The sequence below is a fragment of the Bubalus kerabau genome, chromosome 2 (assembly GCF_029407905.1).
Source record: "Bubalus kerabau isolate K-KA32 ecotype Philippines breed swamp buffalo chromosome 2, PCC_UOA_SB_1v2, whole genome shotgun sequence".
Lineage (NCBI taxonomy): Eukaryota > Metazoa > Chordata > Mammalia > Artiodactyla > Bovidae > Bubalus > Bubalus kerabau.
Window position 1 is genome coordinate 161,846,284 of NC_073625.1, and position 25,649 is coordinate 161,871,932.

The window sequence follows — 25,649 nt, forward strand, 5'->3', positions numbered from 1 at the left end:
CAAGTTAGAGCAGCATGTCTTGGGGCAGTCTTCTCTGAATTTCATCACTATCATTTATCTATCTATCTACCTACTTACTTACTTACCTACCTATCTATCTATCCATTAGAAATATCAATGCAGCATCAGCAAGTAATATTTTTCCCGTAGTGAAAAGGAGTATACACAGGAAACACAACTAACCTATTCAAATGCCCTTAGAAAGAAGTGATAAAGATCAGACCAATTTGGAAACAGCTGAAAAAGAAAGGAGCCTGCTTGCTTAGGAGACTGAGCAAAGGTTGGAATTAACCCTTCATTTTATGACCTTGACTAAGTGGTGGAATATTGGCAGCAAAGACAGGGCAATGGAAAAATGGAAAATAATGGTCTGTGTTAGGGGGCTATTAAAGGTGTTTTTGATGCTGCTCCACTATTGAATATTTCAATATCCAAGTTTATCTTGCTACGCTGGAATGTATAATGGTGATTTTTAGCTAAAGTTTTTCAATCTCTTTGACAATTTGTAGTTTGTATCCTTACCTTTGCTATGACATGACATCAGGATGTAATTGTTAGGCAATGAATGATTTCTAGTTGTACAATTGCATGCCTGCGCTCAGTTGCTCAGTTGTGTCCAAATCTTTGTGACCCCATGGACTGTGGTCTGCCAGGCTCCTCTGTCTGCGGGATTCTCCAGGCAAGAATACTGGAGAGGGTTGCCATTTCCTTTTGCAAATGCACAATCGGAATTACGTTAAACTTCAGTGTCTGGATAGTCTACTACCAAACAGGCAACCATCTTAGTAACTACCTGAACTGGATTACTCTTGACATTTTCTCCAAATCTTATGGTTTAACATTGTTGACATTCAATATACAATCCTAGGTTCAAAAATTTAAGTATCAGGAACCAAAAACTAAAATAAAAACAAACAATAAAGTTGCCATGAAACAAACTGCATCATGGAAATATATTGAATGCCATACAAAGCTTGACCAAAGTTGTTTCTTTCTTTCACAATGAAAACATTCTGATCTTGAGCATGATTTTCAAAATTAATAGGTTTCTATCTATTAGATTTAAAAATTTCTTGCCAGTGTTGTTCTCATCTCCCACTACTTTCACCTTCTTCCTATTCTAAGTCACTAAACTAAGATACAAGAGTGGACTGTGGTAGACACTTTTGGTGAAAACTAAACCCAACAGATACAGAAGTATAATACAGAGCATTGTTTTAATTTTTTAAACACCCAAGTAAATTCTCTTTGGGCTTCAGAATATTAATTAATATTATTTTCATGACTACTCTTATTATTTGGAATCCATTCATCTGAACAAATCAGAAGTCTTATAAATAATATCTTTGCATGATAATTCACCTTACCACTATTGTTAGGTAGTTAGAATAGGAAAAAGGAATCCAGAGTTGCGGTGGCTAAAAGATAAGGGAGGGAAAAGCCCGCAAAAATAGAACAAAGGAAGGTCGGAGGACCAGAGTGAAGACCTCAGGTAAAACAAACAGCACTCCTGGATAGCCCAATTTACATAGGGCAGGCCCAGGGGGAGGTGAAAAAACATAAAAAGAGGAGCCAAAATTGGTCTGGGGGGGCCTCTCTTCTCTTCGGTCTTTTGGGTCGGCATTCCCTCCTGCCTCGAGGATGTATTTTCCTTTACTTTCTAAATAAAACTGAACTGTAACATGGAGCTGTAATGCTGGCCCATCCAAGAGCTGTAACACTGGTCCATCCAAGGGCTGTAATGCTGCTCCATCTGTCGCTTCAAATTTTTGTTGCAACAAGACAGAACAGAACTCACCCAACACTGTGATTTTATGTGAAATGAGAATATCTATTTCATTAATTTGTTTTGTTCTCAGACCGAAAAGACATCCATGATAAAAGTCAATGCAACAGAGTAAAATATTAAGATTTACAGGGTCGTTTTTAGAGTGTGTATATATGGTAGGGTAGCATCATATACTCGACAAGAAATGCATATCTTACAACTTCAGAATGTGTTCAGATGTCTACAGCATATGTTTCAAATGTTTTAATAGTCTCTTTGCTGTTGGTCCAAAAATATAGCACTTTGTTTATGAGATAAAGTGTGATACACAACAAATTCCTACAAAATTTGTTTGAGCTGAAAAAAGGAGGTAAAAAACTAAGCTAGCTAAATAGATGCTTGTGTGTGAGAGAGGCCTCTACTGTTAGTGATCTGCAGGTCTGGTGGAAAGAATTATTCCAGACACCAGTGCTGCAGTGGGTTCTGTTCCATTGCAGGAATTAATGTTTCAAGACATCTTTATGGAATGTCAGGTGATGCTCTGTTAAAAGCCAATTTCCCCCCTCTAGATTCTAATGGTTCCTAGCATGATTAAAACGTTCTGAATGTAAGTGGTATAATGACAGTCATTAGGAAAAAAACAGACATCAATCATGGATGATTAAAAAATTAAAAGAAAAAATTACTTTCTTCAGGTAAAACAAAACTGGGATTTGGTAAGCATTATTACTCCAGTACTTCCATTCAGAAATAATGCATTAGGGACTAGTAAGAACATCTAAAATATTATTCTTCACAGGTAATGATGTCTTCAGTGTTCAGGGCTCAGTGGCTCAGTGGCTCAGTGGTGTCTGACTTTTTATGACCCTATGGACTGTAGCCTGCCAGACTCCTCTGTCCATGGAATTCTCCAGATAAGAATACTGGAGTGGGTTGCCATGCCCTCCTCCAGGGGATCTTCAAGACCAAGAGATCTAACTCACATCTCCTGTACTGGCAAGCGAAATTTTTTTTTTTTTTTTTTTAACCACTGAGCCACCAATGATGTCTTAGAAGAAACTAATTATTCAGAATCTAGTCACTTTCTTTGTTAGTTCTTTTATAGTAAGTTTAAACGATAAAAGGAAGAAGATAGTGTTAACTATGCCAGATTCCAAGACTGCACTATAATGGAGGTGGTTTAACTTTAGATAAGGTTCCAAAAGTGTGAATCTGAATCATAACAAGCAAAATAATTCCAAAGCTTTTGAAATGTGACACCACTGTTGATTGCTGAGAATGTAATTATTATAAAGAGTCAATAGTGAGTCTGCACTAAAATATGATTTAAATGATCTTTCCTTCTTGCAGTGCAAAAAGGAGCATAATAGAAATTCTAACTCCAGGCGATGGTGAAGGACAGGGAAGCATGGTGCGCTGCAGACAATGGGGTTGCAAAGAGTCAGATACGACTGAGCAAATGAACAACAACAGGAAGTTTAACTTTGCTAAGACTAAGAAAATATTCAAGTGAAGCAATAACAACAGTAAGAAAACACATAGCAACAGTACAAATCACAAAAGGACTTTTTTGAGTCCTTAGAACTTTGGGAAATGAAAGCATATGAAAGTAATGAAATTAGGCAGAGTTTGGAAATCGAGTACTGGTGCAGACGTGCAGTCCATATAAACCAGAGTTCAAGAGCATCCCAGCACCAGCTTTGCATGAAATTGGGAAGTAGGTAGATATTGGCTTAGGCACTGACGAATAGTTTGTCAAGCCTACATTTGGTGGGTAGGTACTGGGGTAGGGTTGAATTGGGTAAAAGGAGAAGCTTACAGCAATTTCTCAAATTCCTTTAAAATTTTCTGCCTTCGTCACTTTCCTGAGCCACCACCATTCATCTAAATAGTCATTCTATGCACCTCAACTCAGAAGGCTGACATCAGGTCATTTTTTGCTTCCAAAGATGTTTCACTGTTCTTCTAAATACACCTCCATGTTTCTCAGTATGAAATCTGTCTGACAGAGCCATGTGGGCAATAGAAAAGCATTATAAAGCCTTTATTTTGGCTTAGTTGGAAGATCCCTTTCTTTTATTATCTCTCTGAGGCCTGGCGTGCTGCGATTCAGGGGATCGCAGAGTCGGACCCAACTGAGCGACTGATCTGATCTGAGTATTAGATTTCTCATCAGCAAAGTAGAACTAATATACCACTGTCATAGGACTGTGGTAAGGTTTCATTGGAAATAGTCTCTGGCATCCTGGAGCTTGGCACAAAGTTTGGGCAGAAGTGCCCTTCATCTTCCACATAGTGCTACTGAGGAGGGAATTCTGTTGTCTGCAAAGATGGCATGTGGGCTGGGTTAAATTGCTTTAGTCGTATCCGACTCTTTGTGATCCTATGGACTATATCCTGCCAGGCTCCTCTGTCCATGGGATTTCCCAGGTGAGAGTACTGGAGTGGATTGCCGTTTCTTCCTCAAAGTTCAGGTAATTAATTTCAAACTCTGGTGGGCATATCACACATGCAGATGAATATACTTCCTTCCACCCTTCTTTCCTTCTTACCTTCCTCTCTTTCTTTACTTCCTTCCTTTAAAAAACCTCAGTCCATAAAACACCACATTCTTATCAGTCGCATGTATGCGTGCCTGCTGTTTCAGGGGTTCCGACTCTTTGCAACCCTATGACTGCTTTGATTGCAGAGAGGGATGAAGGAGAATCTGGAGCCCTTTCTGTTCTACAATATCCAAGGTAGTGCCATAGAACATATGCAATTTGAAAAAAAAAAATCATTTTTGTGGTCTGATCTGGAAATAATCATTCTTTTTTGAAATTTGCCTGTCCACTTTTCACACAAACAAGATAGAAAACAAGACACAAAGCCAGGATTTCAACAGTAGAGATTCTAGTTATAGGCAGGCATTCTCTAGCTTTGTAAAGTTGAGTAAACAAAAGCTGGCTCTTTCAAAAAACACATGTATTCTGGTTTCTAAAACTTTCCTAGGAAAAAGTGCCTTAAAAAAATAAAGCTTTATAGAACTACAAAACCTGTAGATCCTTTATATGTTTGATATTTATTCCCATTTAGAGTCAAATGTATATTAAATTAAGGTAAGATATAGACTAATTTTGAAAAATATTGTTATTCAGAAAATGAAGTGCTATACAGAGGTTGAGATATTAAAAGCACAGATTTCTTCAATCCCCATACCCCATAAGCATTGGTTTTTATGAAAGGATACACTATTCTATTATAATTCAAAAATACTTCATGATTTTAGGGAAAAAGCTTAAATATTCCCACATTTACAGCTTTCTAATACACATAATAGAGAAATTTAGAGCATATGCTACTTTGGAAATTTCAAATGCTGCAGTCACTAAAAATGCTGTTCACAATGATAATAAAATCATAGAATCAAATCATTTTATAATTTAACAGGTAGCATTTTTGACATTGTTATCTATGCTAGTTTATTATTTATAAGTTTTAACTAATCAAATAAGTGAATTGTGATTTAACATTATTTATATTTATTAATATTTTTTCAAGATAATTATTTTTCAGTCAATTTGTGCTTTGCACTTCTAACTAGCTTGATCTAGCTCCAGACAAAGTGAGGAAAAGAGGTCAACAGTGGAGGCTGCTGTGGATCGGGCAACTCACCTAGAGAGATTATGCTTAGGTTCCTGTATCCATAAAAATTGGTGTAATAACCGTCACTCCTCCTTTTATTTAGCAGACATCATAAAGATAAATAAGATAATTAAAGGTGCCCGAACATATGGGAATAAATATATAAAGCCAAGGCAGGATTGTTCTCATTACGATGATGAACAATGATCATATTCAAAAGCTGAATAATTAATTCAAACTATACAAGATCATTTTTTTGTAACTCTGCATGCAAAGAGAAACTTGGAAAGCAGGGAGGGATCACAAGCTGGGTCTTTGGGAAAGTCTGAGAGCCTAAATTTTGCCTGAGGCACTGCTGGGTGTGGTCACTTGAAACACTCCTGTCTGGCAGTTCCCATGTGAGTGCATCACAGGTTTTTCTTTCCCACCAGCCTGTGCCGAATAGTTCCCCCTCCTACTGCAAACCAGGCATGTTTCCCTCTACTTCTAGAGTCAGAGGCCTGATGGGACAAGCAACCTCTCTTCTCTGATCTCAGAAAATGCCCAGAGTTTCAGGAAGTGGGTATAGAAATCAAACTCTCCTGTTCCACCTTTATTTATAGGGCTAACACTTGGAGCCTCTGGCTTCATTATCGGTCATATGCCAAAAATGAAAGACACTGGGTCATCCCTAAAATACAAGGATTTGTTTCTTCATCAGAGTGTGTAGTAGGCTTGCTACTACTTATACCATAAAAGTTAGACGCACTTCCCCTTTAATATAAAATTGTTAAGAAAGTATTAGAGCATCTCTGTTTCATTTTCCCTGGTGTCTCCGGTCCACTGTCTCTTACACACTGAAGTCTTCCCTGGTGTCCCCTTCCTGGCCAGGTTTCTTACTCAGTTACTTTCTCTTTCTATACCTCTAGACCTATCCTTGGGAATACTTATCTCAGTTATAACTTTTTGTTTACCTGAAAGATTATTTGATTAGTATCTGCCTCGCTCAATGGACTTTAAATTATAACATATCAGGAATAGTCTTTAGTTTTACCAGGGCTGTCATGTTTAACATGCTAGCATAAATAAATATAATGAAATTTAAAGAGATTACAGGATCCTTGTTTATCTGAATTTCAGATAAACAATAATTTTTGGTGTATGTTGTTTATCTGGACTTCCCTGGTGGCTCAGTGGTAAAGAATCTGCCTGCAATACAGAAGACCTGGGTTCCATCCCTGGGTAGGGAAAATCCCCTGGAGAAGGAAATGGCAACCCACTCCAATATTCTTGCTGGGAGAATTTCATAGGGAGAGGAGCCTTGTGGGCTATAGTCCACAGGGTCACAAAGAGTCAGACATGACTGAAGCAACCTAGTACCCACACATGTACATGTTATTTGTCTAATATTCAAATTTAATTGGGAATCCTACATTTTATCTGGCATTGCTTTCTAGTCACAGTGTGATGTTCAATACCTATCATAGTGTTAGGGACATCATCACAGTTCAATTAAAATTTCTTGGGTGAATGAAAGATTGTTGGAAGAAAAGAAAGTACCATAAAAATTGTAGATATTACCAACATACAATAATGAATATTTGGGTACTTATAATCCATCCTCTCCCCCAAATTTCTTAAAGTTTTAAAAACAAGGACTAATTCATCAAGTTCATATATAAAAACTTTGACAGAGTTATTGACAAAAATATTATACTAGAATTCTGTCATTTATATAGTTTCAACTCTCCTAATTCCTATATATAAGAAGTAATAAAAATCATATACACACTATAGAAATAGAAAAAGAATTTAAGGAAAAAGTTTCTTGTAATTTCTTACAACTTTGGTTAATATATAACTGATGAAACTTGTATAATAGGTAGTTGCAGTGAAATAATTCTCTAGAGATCAACTGCAGCAGAAATAGCAAAAGAAACTGCTAGGTAGCCTTCATAAGGCTTTAGGTAAACTCAGGTATTATTCTTCCTCATCTTGCTATAATTGTTTGACATAATTGCTTCCTATAGATTACAAAGGCTTCCCAGGTGGCGCAGTGGTAAAGAATCCACCTGCAATGCAGGAAACTCAGGAGATGCAGGGTAGATCCCTGGGTCAGAAAGATTCCCTGGAAGAGGAAATAGCAACCCACTCCAGTATTCTTGCCTGGAAAATCCCATGGACAGAGGAGCCTGGTGGGCTATAGTCCAGGGGATCACAAAGGGTTGGATTTGACTGAGCATGCACAAATGCACGTGGCTGAACAGACCCCTCTGTGATTCAGTTGCCACTTCTCCTCACCTGCAGAAGTTTGACACCTCGGCCTCACTGGCCTTATTCAGTTCCCCCAAAATGTCATACTCTTGCAAAATATTGGACATGGATTTTCCTTTGCCTGGAATGCTTTCCATCCAAGTTTCACCTGATTTATTAGTGTTTGTCTTTCAGACTTCAGCTCTAGTCTCATTTTCAAAAAAAAAAAAAAAAGCTTTCCCTTTCCTTGGTTGCCACAGAGTACTCGTACTCACACCTCTCTAGGACCATTCAGTGCTCTTTTATAAAATTTATGAGAGTTGTGATATTAATATACTGTTACTGGACACAGGTGAAGAAATTTTACCAAAGGAGCTGTAGACCTTGATCTCACTCATATACCTGTATGCATTTATCTGTGATGAAAAATAGTAAAAAAATAAACAAACAAAAAAATCCAGAAAACCAAAACCCAGCAAAAACAATACATAGTCACTTTAAAATTTCTAAACAATCGAACATCCCAAAGACCTATTATTTGTAAATGTCAGCAATACACCTTTGACTAAAAAGTAAAAGCAAAACAAGCCAAGCAAAAAACCAAGATGCTTATCTATATTATGCAAACTGTCTACTTAAATTCAAAAATTAAGGTTTCTTTTGTGGTTTACACTAGATTCTCTATTGAAGTATTTTTACTTCAAAACAGAACCAAACCAAAGTAGAGGGTATTTTCGTGATCATTATTTCCTCTGAAATTATCTCTGGCTTAAAGTTTTCACCACTTCACCTTTCTTGAGAACCTGGGTTCTAACATGGTCATTTAGAGGACCTCTCTAATACAGTTTCTAGAATCCAAAACTGACTTACCCATCCGGTAAGACATCATTTTCTTTTTTTTTATGGAACACTATAAAGTTTTATGGGCTTACCAGGTGCACTAGTGGTAAAGAACCCATCTGTCAGTGCAGGAGATGCCAGAGACACAGGTTCAGTCTCTGGGTCAGTAAGATCCCTGAGGGCTTGGCAACCCATTCCAGTATTCTTGCCTGGAGAATCCCATGGACAGAGGAGTCTTGCAGGCTGCAGTCCATAGGGTTGAACAGAGTCAGACATGACTGAAGCGACTTAGCACACAAATATGCATGAAGTTTTATCCTAATCATGAAGATAATTTTAGAGGACTTAAGGTGATTGATATTTCCTTCCTTCCTTTCAAATAACTGAAATGACCAGAGCTAGTAACCATAGGGTTAAAAGGCTTTTCTTATCTTGATGCTTTTTTGAAAATTCTTCCAGAGTTTGTTCCTAACAGTCTGGGTGTAGTTCATAGCTCATGCTTAGGGACTGGAGGACACCTGCCCTCCTTTTAAATTGTCTGGAAAGATCACAGATTTTGAGGTGAGATAGATTAGCATGTACTCTTGCCTGGAAAATCCCATGGGCGGAGGAGCCTGGTAGGCTGCAGTCCATGGGGTCTCTAAGAGTCGGACACGACTGAGCGACTTCACTTTCACTTTTCACTTTCATGCATTGGAGAAGGAAATGGCAACCCACTCCAGTATTCTTGACTGGAGAATCCCAGGGACGGGGGAGCCTGGTGGGCTGTCGGCTATGGGGTCGCACAGAGTTGGACATGACTGAAGCGACTTAGCAGCAGCAGCAGCAGATTAGCATGACTTCAGAGATAATACTAATTATTTAAAGAAGTGTTACAGGGATTAAATAAAAGTACCTCCTTAAATTTTAAATGCAAAAATTTGAGGCATAAGCATTCACTTTCTTCTTCTTCCTTCAGTGTATTCTGTCATCCATGATGGTTCACTGAGAGCTCTAATTGCTGTGTGGAGTACACATTGTTTTCTTCTCTGATGTCTTATATCTATGACTCTGCATTCTATCTGTTTCCATGGTCACAATAAAAATTTCCTTGCCTTTCCATAGCTTTATGTTTCTTGGAAAATCTTCTGGAAATGTCAAGTTTATTCTCCATTTTTTATCTCAAGTGGCATCATTCTTAACTGTTGGCATTATCTCTTTGCCTAGTGTTTCTTTAAAAACTAGCTTCCTAGAACCTGATTTTCTTCTATTTTGTAAAAAAAGAAAAAAAAAAACCTCCTTCAATTTTATTTGTAGCTGAGTTTTCTAAGAAATGTGAAAATAACCCAAGAGGATGTGGAAATTACCCAAGAAAACAGTGAAACTTTTATACTTTAGACCCTCATTAAGCAAGCCAATGACTGGCCCCACATGTCTTCTGGGTGGAACTTGGAGGATATTTGTTACAGGTGACTAGTTTGGTTCTCCCTTGGATACTCACTTTTGTGTGTCCAAGAAGTCTAGCAATGGCTTCAAATTTTCTTTGTTGCTTATTTATCAAATATTTTATACAGACATATAGTGATTAGGCAATTTTTCTGAGGTCACACAGCTAGTAAATACTCACTAAGGATTTAAAACCAGATGCTACTAACCAAAAAAGAAAAAAAAGAAGTCCTCTTAACTACATATACTGTCAAATATTTAAAATGATTAATTTTAGCTATATATGATAATATTTTGGTCAAAACCACATCTTCTAAAGCTATTATAGAATAAATTGAATGAAAAGCAAAAAGCAGACTGCTCAAATTTTAGAGAATTAGTTTGGTCAGTAATAGAGTCAGTTCCAATAATAAACTCTACTTATATTTCAACCATATTATAATAAAAATGGCTTTTTTTTCTTTTTGTAGGAATATTTTTATGTCATATGGTAAGATTGTCTAAAACCCCATATACTAATTCTGTTCTTATTACAAAGTCTTTCTCCAGAAATATTCTTACAACTGGAATAACAAGGATTTGCTTTTTATCTTTATATCTTCTCATAGCTCTGGAGTCTAGAAGTCTGAAATCTCTAGGGCTGTAGTTCCTCTGAGAGCTCTAAGGGACAACTTGTTTTTCTCTTCTAGCTTCTGTTGGCTATCCTAGAATTCATGGACTGTGGCCACGTCACTCCAGTCTTTGACTCTGTCTTTACATTGCATTCTCCACTCTGTGTTGTAATCTCCTCCTTTCTGACTGTCTCAAATATCTCTGCCTTTCCCTCAAAAGGAAACTTATCACTGGATTTGGGATCCACCAAGAAAATTCAGGATTATCTCCTCATTTTCAGGATTCTTAATTTAATTATATCTGATAAGACCATTTTCCCAAATAAGTTAACATTCATAGTTTTCATGGCTGTTATGTAGGTATCTTTATTTTTGAAGGAGGAAGGGTCATTTTTCAGACCACCACAGTCTACCTTCTGGCCTTGAAGTCTCACATGCATCCCACATGGACATTTATGCCATCCCAACATGCCCCAAAGTCTCAAGCTATTAGCATCAAGTCAAGTTTAAAATCTCATCTAAATTTCATCAGTCCGTAAATCACAAATATCATCATCTAAATCATCAAAATCAGATATGAGTATGACTCTGGGTATCATGCATCATGGAGCAAAGCTTTTTTCTGTCTCTGGACGTATAAAACTATGTAAACTATCTGCTTCCAAAATACAATGGTGAAACAGGTATGAAAGAAAATGAAGATTAGAAACTGCAGATGAATAAAATATGTCTCTCAGCCAGATTAAAGTCTTGGACTACCAGATTGTAGACCTCTGCTGGAGAATGGCAGAGCTCCTCCAGGGGGAAATTTGTACATTGGATGGTGGAGGGAGTGGAAATATTATTAAGACATATTAGGTAAGGGAAAGCTCCAGAACTTGCCTGACTGGAAGATTTTTGATGCTAAAAGAGGGAGGAGTTTCTTTGAATAACAAAGTAACAAGAGCCCCAAAGGTTTTGAATTCTTGGATACAGTGGGGAAGGGGCTAGAAGAGCTAAGGATTTCCCAACAAGTATTGGAAAGCTAGAAGGAGAGCAACTATGGAGCTACAGATAAATACCAGAAAGTGTCTATTATACAACAATCATATTAGATGTTTTGTATAATGATTCAGGACCAATGTCTGGGTTAGAGTGTGAAGAAAGTACAATGTTTAGAAGACAAGAGGGTCAGAGAACGTTGATTGAATCAATAACAGAAATTTTTATTCAGAAACATTAGATAAATATCAAAAGTACATATCCATCCCTCACACATAGCAGGAATCCTTGGAAAGTTAAAAGAGGTTAATGGACTTCCAGTAGTTACATGGAACAAGACAAGTTATTTAACTTAAATGTATCATGAAAGAAATACTAGAAAACATATTACTGTGTTTTTTTTTTTTCTTCTTCTTCTTTCTTCAATGAGCTTTACTCAGACTAACTTAAGAAAAGAGTTATATTAGGATTGTCACAGAAAGATTTCAATGAGAAGGCAAGGGTTAACATTCAATATCTGGTATTTAAAACAAGATTTTGAAGTATCACAAAAGGAGTTTTTTTAAGAGAGAGAGAAAGTAATTTCCAAATTCCTTTAGTTCATCAGACTATGTCTAAAAATCAAATCTTAGATCTCCTCCTTTAACACTGAGAAAGTACCCATGTGTGTTATTAAAGTTTAGCCAAGAGGCTAAAGTCCAAAACAAAAAGACTATGTCTTCACTGATGTAAGAAAAGTCCAGAGATTTTGTGAGAGGAAGAAAACAGAGAAGGACACAATACTTGGCTTTCTGGGTCGCTCCATGTTCTCTTGTGGTGACAACTTGTCTGGGAAATGTCAGAGCTGAGTAGTTTCAAGAAGAACCTCATGAGATTGGTCCAAATGGGAGTCATAGCCAAGCAGGTCTTAGAAGTTTCTGTAACACTTGTGAAAGCCAAAGTGGAGCAGGTCCAAATACAAGAGAGACCACGTGGCCCTCAAAGAATTCAGAGAGAGCAGATTATGTTGTTACTGCCAGCAAAACAGCAAGCTAAACAGTGTCACTAACTTTGAGGACAAAAGGTAGACAGGACCTGAAATGAAACTAAGAATATATAATCCCCAACATCACAAGCCTAAATTGACCATCTTCCCTTGTTTTCTCAGGATGACTCAAAACATCTGTTGTCTGGGCACAGTTTAATTTGGTGGTTATACTACCTAAGTCTTCTTTTTTTGAAAAACCAAGATACAGTCTTGGAAAAAAGTGGGGGAGTTCAGGATGGGGGACACATGTACACCCATGGCTAATTCATGTCAATGTGTGGCAAAAACCACTACAATGTTGTAAAGTAATTAGCCTCCAATTAAAATAGATTAATTTACAAAAAAAAAAAAAAAAAAGAAGCAAGTAGGAGCAATGTGGTAGAAATCTGAAAATTTCTACTAGGACAATCTGAAAATTATATGAAAGGACTTTTTAAATTGCTGAATATAATTAAAATCAATAGAATGAGATAGAAGTAACCAACAATTATTATATATCTATTCATCTGTTGAAATTTATAGAAAAACTGTAAGCATGTTACAAGGAACAATTTCATTTTTCCTGAATCATTTGAGAGTAAGTGGCCAACCTGAAGGCCCCATAATCTCTAATATTTTAGCATTTCCTGTAAACCAGCACATTTTTAAATACATGATTAAAGCCAAGAAATGTTTTTTGATATATTATTACATCTAATCAGATTCCATTCAACTTCTAATAAACTTCAAGATGCTTGAGTCTAATCTATCCTCATACCCCAATCAAATATCCAAATTGTCTCAATAATGCCTTTATAGAAAATATACCCAGTTAAGTCTCTCTTTACCTTTCAAGGCATTTTTGAAGACTATAGGCTGTTCTTTTTTTTTTTTTTTTTTAAATAGAATATTTCTTTCTGGGTTTGTCTGATAGTTTCTCATGATTGGATTTTATTATGCATTTTTGGTAAGAATATCATTGAAATAGTATTGTGTTCTCATTGCATCCTTTGATATAAGTTTGTATTTTGTAGGATTTTATATGAATGAAATTATACATTAAGCATTCTTTTCTTTTTCACTCACCATAATAATTTTGAGGTTTATCCATTTTGTTGCCTATATCAGTAATTCATTACTTTTTTGTGAGGGGAGTACCAAATTATTTAAAGGAATGGTACAAGTAGAAGAACTTAAGTAGATACTTTGCTAATTCATTTCTTTTTATTGCTGAACAGTGCTCTGTTATACGGCTATACCCCATTTGTTTATCCATTCGTTTTCTGGTGGATATTTGAGTTTTTCCCAGTTTTAGGCAATTACAAATAAAGCTGCTGTGAACAAAATCTGTATACAAGTCTTTGTATGGACATATGCTTTTATGTAGGGGAGTAAATACCTAGGAGTAAAATGGCTGAATCCCATTAACTTTTAAAAATATACCAATCTCATTTCCATAGTAACTGTACCAATTTGCATTTCTACCAGGAGTGTATAAATGTTCTGACTTCTTCAGATCCTCACTGATACTTGAATACGGTCAGTAGTTAAAATTTAAAATTTTTAGCTATTCTAGTGAGTGTGTAGTGTTATCTCACAGTGGTTTTTATTTATGGTTCATTCCCCATCCATGTATCTTCAATGATAAAAAGTCTGTTCACATTTTTTTCCCATTTGGTTGGCTTCTTATTAAGTTGTAGGAATGCTTTATACATTCTAGATAAAAGTTCTATTCAAAATGTTGAAGTGTTTTATGAAGTCCAACTTTTTCAACAATTTTAAATGAGTACTGTGCTTTGCAGTTCATTTTTAAAAATCATTACACTGAAGTTCACTAAGAGCTTGTCCTATATTTTCTTCTGTAAGTTTGATAGGTTTTGATCCTATATTTAAGTCTCTGTACATTTGCACTGCTTTCTTTTTAATACAGTATGTGAAGTAAGGGTTGAGACTCTTTTTATTTTATTTATTTTTTGCATTTATAAAATTGTTCTGGTATCTCGATTGAGAAGGTTATACTTTTCACACTGAATTATCTTGTGTCGTTGTCATAAGAAACAATTCACCATGTGTATGTATTTTTGGACTTTTTATTTGTTCCATTGACCCATATCTAAATTTATGTCAAGAGCACAACTTTTTCTTAGTTTGGTCAGTAATTACCCTTCAAGGTTCCTATTGTGTTTGTTTGTTTGTTTTTAATATTTATTTATTTGGCTGCACCCGTCTCTTAGTTGTGGCGAACTCTTAGTTGTGGCATGTGAGACCTTATTTCCCTGATCAGGGACTGAACCCAGGCCCCCTGCATTGGGAGTGTGGAGTCATAGCCACTGGAAACCAGGGAAGTCCCCCTACTGTGTACTTCTTAACATATCTTCATTATTCTTTGAGCACGTCCTTACTTTCTGGAACAAAAAAATAGTCTACATGTATTTTTTATTGCCCTGTTGTTATTTAGTCGCTAAGGGAAAGTGAAAGTGTTAGTCTCTCAGTCTTGTCTGACTCTTTGTGACCCCCTGGACTGTAGCCCTTGGGGCTCCTATGTCCATGGATTCTCTAGGCAAGAATACTGGAATGGGTTGCCATCCCCTCCTCCAGGGATCTTTCTGACCCAGGGATCAAACTGGCGTCTCACGTCTCCTGCATTGGCAGACCAGTTCTTTACCACTAGGCTACCCAGACCAGGCAGAGCACCAGGCAGTTTTCAATCTGTTGCCTCTGTGCTGGGACTGGAAGCAATCAAGTCTGTGTGTGCTTTCCAAGAGTGGGGTCTTGGTTTCCTACAGCCATCTGGAAAGCCCCACTGGTTTTCAAATCAGCTAAATGGGCTTGCCTTCTGGTATCAGACCCCAGGGATAGAGTGCCTAATATGTTGCTCAAACCCCTCACTCTGAGGGAGGACCCTGGAGCCTGTGAGTTCTCACCCTCCTTTGGGTCACCCATTCTGCGTGCAGGTACCACCTAGATTGCTTTTCTTCCCCTCCTACCAGACTCCATGTGGTTTACCTTGTAGCCTTGGTTGTAGAACAGTTGTTCAGCGAGTCTTTAGGTCATTCTCATTCAAAGCTGCTTTATATGTAGTTGTAGCTTTGATGTGTTCATGTGGGGAGGTGGGCTCAGAGTCTTCCTGCTCCACCATCTTGATCCTGCCTTCAAAAATATAGAGACTTTAAAGGAAAATTTCTGAATATACATTCAATCTATTAGTTGCTAGGAAAGTATCTTTTTAATAAGAAGTTCTCTGTCTTTTTTTTGAAGCCCTCTGTGTCATATAGACTATAGGTATAATTTATATATTAAGTTTCTCAAAAGGCAGGTCAAGTGGTCTGGTATTCCCATCTCTTTCAGAATTTTCCACAGTTTATTGTGATCCACACAGTCAAAGGCTTTGGCATAGTCAATAAAGCAGAAACAGATGTTTTTTCTGGAACTCTCTTGATTTTCCATGATCCAGCAGATGTTGGCAATTTGATCTCTGGTTCCTCTGCCTTTTCTAAAACCAGCTTGAACATCTGGAAGTTCACCATTCACGTATTGCTGAAGCCTGGCTTGGAGAATTTTGAGCATTACTTTACTATATGCAGGTCAGGAAGCAACAGTTAGAACTGGACATGGAACAACAGACTGGTTCCAAATAGGAAAAGGAGTATGTCAAGGCTATATATTGTCACCCTGCTTATTTAACTTATATGCAGAATACATCATGAGAAATGCTGGGCTGGAATAAGCACAAGCTGGAATCAAGATTGCCAGGAGAAATATCAACCTCAGATATGCAGATGACACCACCCTTATGGCAGAAAGTGAAGAGGAACTAAAATGCCTCTTGATGAAAGTGAAAGAGGAGAGTGAAAAGTTGGCTTAAAGCTCAACATTCAGAAAACAGATCATGGCATCTGGTCCCATCACTTCATGGGAAATAGATAGGGAAAAAGTAGAAACAGTGTCAGACTTAATTTTTCTGGGCTCCAAAATCACTGCAGATGGTGACTGCAGCCATGAAATTAAAAGACGTTTCCTCCTTGGAAGGAAAGTTATGACCAACCTAAATAGCATATTCAAAAGCAGAGACATTACTTTACCAACAAAGGTCTGTCTAGTTAAGGCTATGGTTTTTCCAGTAGTCATGTATGGATGTGAGAGTTGGACTGTGAAGAAAGTTGAGCACCGAAGAATTGATGCTTTTGAACTGTGGTGTTGGAGAAGACTCTTGAGAGTCCCTTGGACTGCAAGGAGATCCAACCAGTCCATTCTAGGGGAGATTAGTCCTGGGTGTTCATTGGAAGGACTGATGCTAAAGCTGAAACTCCAATACTTGGGCTACCTCATGTGAAGAGTTGACTCATTGAAAAGACTCTGATGCTGGGAGGGATTGGGGGCAGGAGGAAAAGGGGATGACAGAGGATGAGATGGCTGGATGGCATCACTGACTCAATGGACGTGAGTTTAAGTGAACTCCGGGAGTTGGTGATGGACAGGGAGGCCTGGCGTGCTGCGATTCACGGGGTGGCAAAGAGTTGGACACGACTGAGCGACTGAACTGAACTGATATATTAAGTTCTTTTTAAGTCCAAAAGGCCAGACATACTTCTTTTGAATTTATAAGAAGTAAATAATTAGAAGACTTTCCCCTCTTCATCACATTCAACCAACATCACAGATATGTATGATTGCATACCACATATCACGTACAAGGTATAGAGCACCTTGCTGGTATTGTGAGTGAAGCCAGGGTGAATTTACAGTTCCTGCTCTGTAGCCACTCTAGTATGGGAGACAGCCAATTAATAATTTCTATTACTTATCAGAAAAAGAGAAATAGTTATAATGAAGGTATAATATATGATAGAATTATCCAGGAATATAAGACAGAGATTTATCAATATTGCCTAACTTCATGGCACAGATGAGATTTGAGTTGGACCCAAATGAATGATCAGAGAAGGCAATGGCACCCGACTCCAGTACTCTTGCCTGGAAAATCCCATGGATGGAGGAGCCTGGTAGGCTGCAGTCCATGGGGTCGCTAGGAGTTGGACACGACTGAGTGACTTCACTTTCATTTTTCACTTATATGCATTGGAGAAGGAAATGGCAACCCACTCCAGTGTTCTTGCCTGGAGAATCCCAGGGAGGGGGAAGCCTGGTAGGCTGCCGTCTATGGGGTCACACAGAGTCAGACATGACTGAAGCGACTTAGCAGCAGCAGCAAATGAATGATAAAGACTTCCAAATATTTTTATCAAAAAAGACATTCTAAGCAGTGAGGATGGCTTGAGCAAAGACATAGAAACAGAAAAATAGGCATTGTTTAGAGAAGCAATGATTAATCTGCTGTGTTTTGGACATGTTTATCTGTTTTGGATGTGTTTAACATGTGTTATTGGCTTCCCTGGTGATTGAGATGGTAAAGAATCGGCCTGCAATGCAGGAGACCCAGGTTTGATCCATGGGTTGGGAAGATCCCCTGGAGAAGGGAATGGCGGCCCACTACAGTATTCTTGCCCAGAGAATCCTATGGACAGAGGACCCTGGCAGTCTATAGCCCATGGGATCACAAAGAGTCAGACACGACCGGGCGACTAACACCAGCAACGTGTGTTATAAGATAGGTAATTTTATGGAAAATTCTGACTGCTTGGCTGGCAAGTTTCAACCCTGAGGAAAGGTGCACTATGAAATGATATTAACCATAGATAGATTATTTCTTCTTGTTTTTCCATGGCATTTACAGATGCAATAATGGTAATAAATTTAATTGTCTATTAATATTATTTTTTTCTTTTTAGTGTTTCCTGACCCTAATCCTTCATATTGCCTCTGATTGCTTCTCTCTGCCTCAAGGAAGATTAGTATTGCTACATCAGAGAATAAGACAACAAAAGGGTGAGAGAAAGAACTTCAGTACAAAGTTTTGAATTGCAAAATTGCATTTTTGTGTTCTTAGCAAGACAATAGCCTTAAAATTTTAGCATTGCTGCAATACAAAAGGAATTTCCAAATTTCTATAGCTTCCACAGGGATCTGGAGCCAGTGGTCTGATTAAATCTTAACACTCTTTTTCCAGTATGCAATACATTCTGTTTTGAGGCTAAGTTCTCCGGGAAGAAGCAAGACGTGATGCAGGAAAGAAGAGGGAGTTAGAGCCAAATCTAAGTGCTCCATTTTACTGTGGAAAGAGGAGACAAAACCTGATCCAAAGAGAAAAGAATATCTGTTGCGAAGAGACACTTTCCTGAAAACATTGTGGCTTTGGGCGTCCTTCTCTGCTACCTCCACCTAGCTAAGAAAGCTCATTTATACCCGACAGAACCATCTCCAGAATGCATGGAAAAAGAAAGAGTTTCTAAATAACTTACCTAAGAAAGACAAAATCAACCAAAAGAGGCAGTTTAATGGAGAAGACATGAAATATTATTTCAGGAATTGAGAGTGTTTGGTTTTCTGCTCAAAGAGATTAGGTTCTCAAAAGAAAATCAGATCAAGCATAGCAAATAAAACATTTACGTTGAATATCTGAATATTGTAATTTTCTATTTACTGCGTAAAGTGCTTTATCCACGTATGTTATTATTTATTTCTTTAAATTAAGCCACACCAATCATATAATAAGGACTTCCCTGGTGGCTCAGACGGTAAAGTGTCTGTCCACAATGTGGTAGACCGGGGTTCGATCCCTGGGTTGGGAAGATCCCCTGGAGAAGGAAATGGCAATCCACTCCAGGACTATTGCCTAGAAAATCCCATGGACAGAGGAACCTGGTAGGCTACAGTCCATGGGGTCACAAAAGTCGGACACGACTGAGTGAATTCACTTTCACTTTAATCATATAATAAAAGACTAAAACAATCTCATGTTGGATTATTGAGCTTTGTAGCAACTTGGTTTTCTCACTTTGTTAGGGGAAGCACATTGATTGAAACCGCCCACCCCACCGCAATTCCCAAGGAGTATCTTGAGTATGAAGTCTCTCAGGGGGTAGTTGTTAGGAGAAGCACCCTGAAACTGCCCACCCTGGCCAGGCACCACAGTAACGATTTGCATGAGTTGTTTTACAACAGGAGGTCCTCGTAAAGAACAGGGAACTAATAAGCCTCCATCAACCAAAAGAGTTCGGGAAAGGTCAAAAGGAGACACCACCTGTCTGACCACCTCCCAGAATCCTTCTCTCTGACATCCATCTTGGCTGAACAAGGCACGAACCACCAGGAAGGACTCTGAGTCAGAATGATTGGCTAAGGACAACCCAGAAACTAATCCCATCACCATAAAACCCAAGACTGCAAGCCATGAACAGAGCAGTTCTCCTGTGTTCCCTTACCCTCCTGCTCTCTGCCCAGGCACCATTTCCCAATAAAATCTCTTGCTTTGTCAGCACATGTGTCTCCTTGGACAATTCATTTCTGAGTGTTAGACAAGAGCTCAGTTTTGGGCCCTGGAAGGTGTCCCCTTTCCTACAACAATCTGATGCCTGGATCACAGGTCAGAATTAGTGATTCATGGCCTAAGATAAATGGTGTCCATTGAGTCTCAGGTGCCCCATGAGGAAGGCAGTACAGAAGTTGATAGAAAGAGAGGAGAGTAAAGGAGATGGGAAGTGCTATGTCTGGTGTTCTTCTTCACAAAGAAGACTTGTGATTTCACAACTCTGAAGTCCAGATAATCTGGACCTAGTGATCACTCCTTGAAGTCAGGTACCACCACTCTGGTACACAGAAAGCCATATTCAATTTATTTACTATTTTTTGAATTAATGTTTCATTTAGTCAACCTTTCAAAATAAATGTATAAGCTCTTTTCTTCCCCTCCTTGTTGCTATTAAGCCTTAATTGCCATACTCCATGGTGGCTCAGTGGTAAAGAATCTGTCTGCCAGTGCAGGAGATGTGGGTTCAGTCCCTACATCTGGAAGATCCCCTGGAGAAGGAAATGCTAACCCATCCAGTATTCTTGCCTGAGAAATCCCATGGACAGAGGAGCCTGTAGGGCTGCAAAGAGTTGGATACGACTTAGCGACTAAACAACAATTGCCATACATCTGTTTGAAACTTAGATTTGGTAATATTAACAGATATTAAAAGAAGGATAAAAAAAGAAGGATCATATCATTTCAAACTATGATAAAACATGAAGTGTTATAGCCACGCGTTCCAGGAAACAAACTCACTCAGAAGGACAATGCAGATAGTTAAGTGCAGTTTATTACACTGGGGGGCCCAAGGCAGAGTTTCCTCTTAGCCAAGGAGCCCAACCATTTTTTGTGAAAACCTTATATACCCTAAGTGTATGTGCTCTAATTCACCTCCCCAAATTCCCTGAAACTAGTCTGAACAAAGGAAGAGAAAGATACAATCAAAGTTAACCTGCGATTCATATGCTTTAAGCCTAGGTAGTTAACAATGGACAATTATCAATAGGCCTGTGGTCATACCCCAATAAGCATAATAGAATTTATGATTCTATTTGGTTACACAGATAATTAGGGTATTCTTTTAGGCAATGGAGAGTCTAGGTATGAGCCCTGGGGTTCTTCCATCCGGGGGGGTCTGGTTTTCCAGTTGGTGTGTCGTTTCCATAGATACCGGGGATATAGCTCGAAGTCCACAGTCTGGCCCAAGATGGAGTCCTGCTTTCAAGATGAAGCCTGTTCTGTCTGTTTCCTCCTTCAGAAGAAATGTACATTTGGCATTATGTGTAAAACTGTCTTGTTAAACAGAACACATGTGCAATAAAACAAAAAAGTATTTCTAGAGATTGAGAGCTGACAAGTGATTGTCAGAGAAGAAAAAATGGTGGAATACTAGTACCAAATAGAACTCTTGGGAGTAGTAGAAATGTTCTACATCTTTTTTGTCATGATGCGTCCACTTGTCAAAACTCATTGAACAGGTTTCCCTGGTGGGTCAATGGTAAAGAATCTGCCTTCAGTGTAGGAGACATGAGTTTGATCCCTGATCTGAGATCCCACATGCTGAGGGGCAACTAAGCCCACATGCCACAACTACTGAGCCTGTGCTCCAGAGCCTGGGAGCTATAAACAATGAGTCCTCGTGCCATAACCACTGAAGCTCGTGAACCTGTGCTCTGCAGCAAGAGAAGCCACTGCAATGGGAAGCCCACGCACCGTGACTAGAGAGTAGCCGCCATTCTCCACAAATAGAGAAAAGCCCAAGCAGCAGCGAAGACCCACCATAGCCAAAAGCAAATAAATAAGTAAAATTATATTGAACTGTATACTTAACGTGCATATTATTCATCATATGTAAATTATATTTAAGTAAAGTGAATTTAAAAAATAGAACACAGTAACTTTGCTAAGAGGTTAAAGAGGTTTAAATGCTTGCTGGGCTCCTTACAGGCTGAATGACCTGGAGCAAGTGGTGACCCCTCTGAATCTCAGTTTCTTTATCAAGTAGGTTTAACAGTATTATTTATCCCAGGTTCTGTATTAAGAAAATATGTTAATGTATGTGAAGTACATACTAAGAGGTCTGTGAATCAATATTTCTTCTATATTTGTATAGTCGAGTTAGAGGTAATAAGAAAATTTTTTACTTATTAGACTTGAGTAATACACTTCCAATTATGAGACAGTACCTTGATAAAACACCCAAAATCAGTATGTGTGCTGTTATTTTAGTTTTTTTCTAATATAAAAATATTATTTCCCTATTTGTTATTTCAGGGGAAAAGATCATACTTAGTTCTTCTCACAGAAATTTTGAAGGGAGAAAAAAGTTCTTATTATGCTCTTAGGAGGATTACTACAGTATGCTAATTATTACAGCTTGCTAATAATGGTCATATAATTTTCTTTCACTGTAGGTGCTCTAAAGTACACTATACCAATAATGAAAGCTATGAACTTTATTAGCTTATGCTATTAGAAATAGCTTCCTTTCAGAGTAAAAGATCCCAGTTTCTTCTTTCGTTCCATAATCACTTTTGGAATGTTCTATTAAATTCTTTTAAATCAGCTTAATTAATGGCTCATTATCATGGTGACTTCAGTATGAAATTAATTCACTGAAACACTAGCTTCTGATTCTTTCTGAGATTTACATTGCATCCATAGATGGTATAAAATAGATCCACTCCCTCAGAATAAAATGATAAGAGTTATGGCTCTTGGCCCCTCTATGACTGCTCCAGTTAGCAAATGTGTTGACCTTTTAAAATGATGACTAAACAGCTGACCATCTGAAAGCTAGGAAAGGAATGAGTGTACCACAAAGTATTTAAATGGGGTTTCACCAGAAGCTGAGAAAAACCAGAGAAAAATAAAGTCCCTTATTTGCTACTCATTTCTTACTTCTCACTTCAACTTGTTTATGAAAAGAACTAGGGATGAGGCACATAGCCTTGCATGGTGTAGATACTTTAAAAGGTTTGGAGAAAAAGAGAAATGGTATCAGAGTGCATACATGCATGCCATGTATGCACTGAGTTCAGTTGCTCAGTCTTGTCCAGCTCTTTGCTACCTCAGGGACCATAGCCCGCCAGGCTCCTTTGTACATGGGGTTCTCCAGACAAGTACACTAGAGTGGGTTGCCTTTTCCTCCTCCAGGGGATCTTCCCAAACCAGGGATCAAACCCATAGCTCCTGCATCTCTTGCAGTTTAGGCGGATTCTTTACCACTGAGTCACCAGGGAAGCCTGAAATTAGGGTGGGTTTATTTAATTATTTTAATATATACTAAATACCTTTAATTCCTTGTTACTAAGCAATGGTAATTAGAGTTGGAAAGGAACTTACCTTAGTTGCCTTGTGGTGACGTTTAAACTATAATTTGGAACACATTTGATTACCATTTTGTACTCCAGCATCAAGGCTTTTCTACAGGCCATTCATTTTAGTGAAATTTGCAAAATAGTAAGAAAGAGCACATATTCTAGAGTCAGGAAAATCTGGTCTTGAGCCCTGGCTCTCCAATCCAGCGAACAAGTAGTATGAACCCTGTTAATTTGAAGATAATAACAATACCTACCCCATGATTTTTTGAGGGTATTAAATTCAGTCAGTTCAGTCACTCAGTCGTGTCCAATGCTTTGCGACCCCATGGACTGCAGCATGCCAGGACTCCCTGTCCATCACCAACTCCCAGAGTTTACTCAAATTCATGCCCATTGAGTCAGTGATGCCATCCAACCATCTCATCCTCTGTCGTCCCCTTATCCTCCTGCCTTCAATCTTTCCTAGCATCAGTTCTTTACAAATGAGTCAGCTCTTTGCATCAGGAGGCCAAAGTATTGGAGTTTCAGCTTCAACATCAGTCCTTCCAATGAATATTCAGGACTGATTTGCCTTAGGATTGACTAGTTGGATCTCCTTGCAGTACAAGGGACTCTCAAGAGTCTTCTCCAACACCGTAGTTGAGTTCATAATTAAATTCAGTAGTATATGGCAAAGGCCTGTTTCTACACCTGGCAGATGGTAGGTGACCAATTACCCCAGACCCATTTATGCAGAGAATTTCCTGCTGTGTGAATAGTCATTTTGTTTGTTATTCAGTCACTAAGTCCTATCTGATTCTTTGCGACCCAGGGAACTGCAGCACTCCTGGTTTCCCTGTCCTTCACTATCTCCTGGAGTTTTCTCAAAGTCATGTACCTTGAATCAGTGATACCATCTAACCACCTCATCCTCTGTTCTCCCCTTCTCCTCTTGTCCTCAATCTTTCCCAACATCAGAGTCTTTTCCAATGAGTCAGCTCTTCGCATCAGGTGGCCAAAGTTTTAGAGCTTCAGCTTCAGCATCTGTCCTCCCAATGAATATTCTGGGTTGATTTCCTTTAGGATTGACTGGTTTGATCTCCCTGCAGTCCAAGGGACCCTCAAAAATCTTCACCAGCACCACAATTTTAAAGTGTAAATTCTTCAGGGGTCAGCCTTCCTTATGGTCCCACTGTCATTACATATTAATAAATAGTACTGAGAGCAAAATTTAAAATCTTGCCCTGTTTTTCCTATGCAAGATGAATGGAGAAGAAAACCTGAGCATCATATCTTTACATGATTGCATCTTATCCCTGTTTTAACCTTTAGTCTTTTCATGATCTTATATACTTGAACGTACAAATTCCCTATAGAACTCATTGCTTTCTTTAAGGTCCTTTTTCTGAAGAATGATTTTATTTCCCCAGGCTTCCCTGATGCCTGCATTTTCTTTGGTAACAGATTACTCTAGGGGTTCTTGTCTCTCTGTTTACAGTTCAGCTGGGTTTTGCTTTCCTTGAGGAGATTGATGGAAGGCAGATGGGCTGAGTCAGATGCCCAGATTCCATTCTTAGAGCCATACCTTTTTAGTTTCCCTTTCTATAAAATGGGGTTAGTGTAATACCAAAAGGTAGTTGATATAATTAAATAAAACAAGGCAATTAAAAATTGTTTTATTGAAATACTTCCTTTAATTGTGCTTTTCCATTTGAATCTGCTATGACCTAAACCTAAACTGATGTTATGTACACTGTTTGTTCAAAAATTGCTTGTTTATTGACTATTATAAAGGAAATATAAAAAGAATTTTTTGCTTCATGTGAGAAAAAATATTTAACATTTCTGATGAAACATACAGATCATCATATTTAGAATTTTTTTTGTAAACTTAGAAGTAGCTTAGAAAAATGAATATCCTGAGTAGAATGTCTGTATTTACTGTGAAAGAGTCAAGAGTAAACCAAGCAAAAAGAGAATAAAACTAGAACTTGGCATAAAGTCCAGCCACACTGGTCCATTTCTGTAATCACTCTGATTTCTTTATCTCCAGACTTCATCTGCTTTGATCCCTTTAATGACCAACTCAGAGATAAATCTTTCAAAAATACTGCTGTTATCATTTTACTTCCTGGTTTAGGATGTGCAGGATCTCTACATATCCTATAGCATCAAGACCCTGATTCTCTGCCTGAAATTCAAAGTTGTCTGTAATCTGGTCCAACTTATCTAGCCAAATTCATCACCTACTACTACTAGCAGATGTGATCCATAAAGTCCTTCTATCATACACATTTCATAGTGTGTGGCCTAGGATCTGACACATCAATGTGTCTGGGGATATCTAAAGCCATCTTTTTTTTTACTGAAAACTGCCTTAACTATTAGAATCTGCATTATTAGTGTATGAATTGAATATCAAATCAAACACACTTTCTGTTGCTTAGAA

General features: G+C 38.1%; 1 long non-coding RNA gene across 1 annotated transcript; it reads left to right on the plus strand.

Annotated features, from left to right (window-relative positions):
• Positions 1–219: 219 nt before the first annotated feature.
• Positions 220–18,954, plus strand: LOC129644964 (uncharacterized). The gene is made up of 3 exons (XR_008711091.1): positions 220–280; positions 18,277–18,373; positions 18,555–18,954. It is a non-coding gene; the product is annotated as an uncharacterized LOC129644964 (long non-coding RNA).
• The last annotated feature ends 6,695 nt before the right edge of the window (positions 18,955–25,649 follow it).